Source organism: Callospermophilus lateralis, chromosome 15 (assembly GCF_048772815.1).
Source record: "Callospermophilus lateralis isolate mCalLat2 chromosome 15, mCalLat2.hap1, whole genome shotgun sequence".
Taxonomy (NCBI): domain Eukaryota; kingdom Metazoa; phylum Chordata; class Mammalia; order Rodentia; family Sciuridae; genus Callospermophilus; species Callospermophilus lateralis.
Window position 1 is genome coordinate 81,265,865 of NC_135319.1, and position 5,139 is coordinate 81,271,003.

Consider the following 5,139-nt stretch of genomic DNA (forward strand, 5'->3'; position numbering starts at 1 on the left):
TTTCCTTGTCTTTTCATACTGCTAGCGTTTCTTTCTTCTTGGTGAAACTGTTGTGTTTTTGAAATTTCCCCCCTATATGTTTACATTGCTCTTGTATAGTTGAAAAGTCTCCCTTGCAGGGGTGGGCGGCGGCTGTGCTCCTCCTCCAAATGGGGTGATCTGTCTACCACGCTGACGGGCCGCTGGGCCTGTTCTGCTGGTCGGTCACAGGTCTGCCTACCTTGCAGGTGCGGGTGGTGGCTCTGCTCTGCCCCTCCTCCAATTGGTGTGACTTGTCTACCACGCCCCCGGACCCCTGGGCCTGATCTGCCTGTCGGTCACAGGTCTGCCTACCTTGCAGGCTCGGGCGGCAACTCTATTATGTATAATTATAATGCACTTGAAAATTAAATGCAAACACTGAAAAGAATTGCAAAAAAAATTAACTTTTTCAGAAACCTAGAAAATAAGCAAAAGTTTGCATCAATCTAGTGAGCATGTATTAAAGAAAAATGATGGAATCTTGGTAAAAACTATAAATTTTATGGCATTTGGGCTGGGGATGTGGCTCAAGCAGTAGCGCGCTCGCCTGGCATGCGTGCGGCCCGGGTTCAATCATCAGCACCACATACAAACAAAGATGTTGTGTCCGCCAATAACTAAAAAATAAATATTAAAATTCTCTCTCTCTCTCCCTCTCTCACTCTCTCTTTAAAAAAAATGTATGGCATTTTAACTCAATCTATTCTCATCCATCTCTCCCCAACTCCATAGTAGTCTTAATTAAATACCAGTAGTCTTTTTTTAAGGACATTAAAGCAAGCCTGGGCTTTGATTCTGTAGCCCATATCACATATTAAAGAAGAAGCAAATGACCCATGTCCATGGATGAGAATTAAGGCCCAGGGTGAATCACCTTGCAGTGTTCCAATTTCTATAGCATGGAGCTCAGCAGTCACAGGTCTTTTAGGTCCTTCTGGATGTCCCACAGGGTACCTGCACTTTTCTTGAGCTGAGCATCCTCATCATCCTTCAGCTTCTGGCTGATAATGCTGGTTAATCCTTGAGCATTGAGGACTTAGGGAAGGCTCAGAAAGATTTCATTCTCAATGCCATACCTCCCTGTCACCATGGTTGAGACTGGATGAATCCTGGATAGATTTTTAAACGTGGTTTCAATGAGGTCGACCACACTTCACTCAACAGCCCAGTTTGTGTATCCTTTTAGTTTGGTGACATCATAGGCACTTTCAACCACCATTTTATGTACTTCCGTCCAGTTTTCACTATTATTGTTCCCATTTCTGGATTTAGTTCCTGGAGAGAACTACCAGCCACGTTTACTCCACTCCACACAGCCACACTTGAGTTGCCATGTTCTCCCAGAATCCATTCATGGCAGCTGCTAGGATGAATGCCAAGTTTCTCAGCCATAAAATAGCAAAATCTAGCAGAAGCCAGACTACACCCCCTTCTAATCACACGGTGTTGGGTAATCCACTTAGTTTCCAGGTAACATATGTAAGAATGTCCACTGGGTTGGAAATCATTGAGAGACTGTACTTGATGATCTGAGGAATAATGAATCCGAAGACATTGACATTTCTCTGCACCAGATTGAGACAATTGCCCCCCTCCTGCCGAAGGACTCCTGCAGTTACTACCACGATCTTAGAATTGGCAGTCACTGACTAAACTTTATCTGCTACAGTTTGGGGTGTTTGAAGAAATAAGCTTCATGCTGCAGATCCATCCTTTCTCCTTTGAGCTTATCTTCTAAATCATCCACCAGGGCAAGTTCATGAGCCTGAGAAGTTCCCAGAAAGCTGATTGCACACGCCATATCGACTTGTCCAACAGCCATTACAGTGACCTTATTGTTTGGGAACTGCTTCCTCTTCTTCTGCAACTGGTGCAACGAGCTTTTCCTTAAGGGTCACAACTTCAAGCAGGCGAGAGAAGGCTCTCCAGACCACTAGAAGAGACTTGTGAAGGCAATGTCAGAAGCGCGCAACTCCTCAGGTGTAGGATCTGCAGTCAGTGGTCCTAAAACTACAGTGAAAACAGTATCATAAGGGCCTCTGGAGGAAGCAGAATGGAGTTAGAGTTCCTCCACAACCCCTTTTCCAGATACTGTTACCCTTTGGTCTGTATGGCAGTTGCCCAGAAAATCCCATTCACAAGGCTTATCTTTATTTGCTCCAACTCAGAGTTCACCCATTGCCAACAATCACAGAGCATTTATTGAAAAGAATCAGCAAAAACTCAGGTGACAAAAACAGTTGGGGTAACCAATAAGCCAAATGAAACACTTGGAAGGAACACTTAGGGAATGAGAGGTACTTGGGTATATTAAAAAGTTCTGAAATAAGGACTGGGGGTGTAGCTCGGTGGTAGCATGCTTTCCTAGCACGCGGGTTGGTTCCCTAGCACCACAAAGGGAAAAAATAGTTCTGATATAGTCCTAAAAATCTAAAAGGTTACATGAGTGCTTAGGGATATAAGTCTATTCAAGAAGTTCAATAAATCCTGATAGGATAAACTCAAAAATCCACACCTAGTTACACAAACTGTCAAAAGTCAAAGAGGTCAGACAAGTAGGAAGACATACTCAATATGCTTAATAAAAGATTGCCAACCAAGAATTCTGTATCCAGCAAAACTCTTCTTTAAAAATGACAGAGATCCCCAGGTGCGGGGGTACATGCCTGTAATCCCAAAGGCTCAGGAGGCTGAGACATGAGGATCGCGAGTTCAAAGCCAGCTTCAGCAAAAGCGAGGCACTAAGCAACTCAGTGAGACCCTGTCTCTAAATAAAATACAAAATAGGGCTGGGATGTGGCTCAGTGGTCGAGTGCCCCTGAGTTCAATCCACGGTACCAAAAAAAAAAAAAAAAAAACTCAGGGCCACCCAGGTGTGGCGGGGAGGGGCCCACATTTTTGTGAGTTTTACCATTAGTAACCCTACAAGATTCTCACAGTGAATATGGAAGAAAAATTCCCCTGTACTCCCCCCAAGGAGAGCAGAAATGTAGCCATTTTTAAATATGTCCAGGGCATTCTTTCATCCTTAACAAGGCCTGCCTTCAGAAGAAAGGGTTTTATCAAAGTCCAAACAGCTAAGGTTTTATCGGAGCCTAACCGACCAGGGCAACGAAATTGCCCAACTCTGTCCTGCTCCAGCCTGCCACGTGGTGCCAGAAACCAAACCAAACCAAGCCCAAACAAAACCAGCCTCTTCATGCCTCTGATTTGGGGAAGGAAGATACCCAACGCCACTCCGCTAGTCTTCTTGTCTCTCTAACTAGAGGGAAACTAAGAAACATTTACAAGGTGGTAGCCTAAGGGTGTAGGCTCACTGAAAGACTGAAGCCTAATCATAGGACTGCAGCATACGGGTCCCCTCTTCTCACACCCCACCACCTCTTCTACATTTGACAGGGCTCCTGTGTAATAGAGGGAACTACGGTGGAAAGAATGTCACGTCTCAGATCTGATTTAAGGGGTCTTGAGTTCATAAGCAACAGGGGAGACAAGAACAAAGGAAAACTTAGCTTCTGATACATGGAGCTAGGGCAGACAATAAACATAACCTGACTTCTAGCCAGAAAAACCTCACACTGAAGGTCTATTTACCCCAGTTATTTTCACCCAATATATCTTGTCTAGTTTTGAAAGAAAAAAAATTACAAGGCACACTAAAAGATAAAAACAGTCAGCTTAAAGAGATAGTAAACATCACAACCAGTTTCAGATTTAGGGATCATCAAGCAGGAGATTTAAAATAAGCATGGTATGCTAAGAGACCAAGTGGAAAAAAGCAGGCAACATGCAAGAAGAGATGAAATGTGCAAGCAGAGCAATAGAAGTTCCCAGAAGGAATAAAAAATAAAAGTTTGAAATAAAAATATTATATTAGAAATGAAGAATTCCTTAGATGGGCTCATGAATAGTCTGGACACAACAGGAAAGAATCAATGATTATGCAGATATGTTAATAGAAACTTCCCAAACTAAAAAACAGAAACAAAAGTGGGGGAAAAAAAGGAACATGATAACCAAGAAGAGCTGGATAATTACAAATGGTGTAACAGGAAGATGTAATTGAACACCAGAAGGAGAAGAAAGAGGGAAAGGAATAGGAGAAATCTTTGAAGAAATGAAGGCTAAGAATTTTCCAAAATTAATATCAGAGACTGAACTGTAAATCCAGCATCTCAGAGAAATTCAAGCTGGAAAAATACTTTTTTTTTTTTCAAAGAGAGAGTGAGAGAGGAGAGAGAGAGAGAGAGAGAGAATTTTTTTTTTTAATATTTATTGTTTAGTTATCGGCAGACACAACATCTTTGCTTGTACGTGGTGCTGAGAATCGAACCCGCGCTGCACGCATGCCAGGCGAGCGCGCTACCACTTGAGCCACATTCCCAGCCCGGAAAAATACTTTTTTAAAAAAAAATCTACACCTAGGCACATCACATGTAAAATGTCAAAAAAGCTGAGGCCCCCAAAATGGCAAATAATATGTGAAAGGTGTTTAACATGATGAGTCATAGGTAAATACAGATAAAAACATCAAGGATACCACTTCATACCCACTAAGATGGCTGTAATCAGTAGGACAACAATGACAAAGGTTGGGGAGAATGCAGAAAAATGTGAAGCATCATCCATCGCCAGCTTTGGAATATAAAATGGTGTAGGCATTCTAGATTTCTGTTTGCTTGACTCTTTCTTGGTTGGTTTGTTGTTTTCAGATAGGGTCTCATTATGCTGCCCAGGCTGGCCTCAAACTCCTGGGCTCCACTCATCCTCCCATCAGCCTCCCCAGGAGTGGGGACCACAGGTGCACCCAGCAGTTCAGCCATTTCAGAAGTGTTTGGCCGCAACCCAAAAAGTGCAGCACAGAGTTACCATAAGACCCAGAAATTCCACTGCCAGGAATATACTCCAGATCATAGAAAGTGTGTGTTCATAGAAGAACTTGTACATGGATGTTTGTAGAAGTTTTATTCATAATAGTCAAAAAGTGAAAACCACTGAAATGCCCATCAGTTGGTAAGTAGATAAATAAAATATAATATATCCACACAATGGAATAGCACTGGGCAGGAGCGAAGCACCTGTGCATACAAGGACATGGATATCCTTGAAAATATGCCA

General features: G+C 42.7%; 1 pseudogene; it reads right to left on the bottom strand.

Annotated features, from left to right (window-relative positions):
* Positions 1-934: 934 nt before the first annotated feature.
* Positions 935-4,650, bottom strand: LOC143381095 (L-lactate dehydrogenase B chain-like; annotated as a pseudogene).
* Between the last annotated feature and the right edge of the window lie 489 nt (positions 4,651-5,139).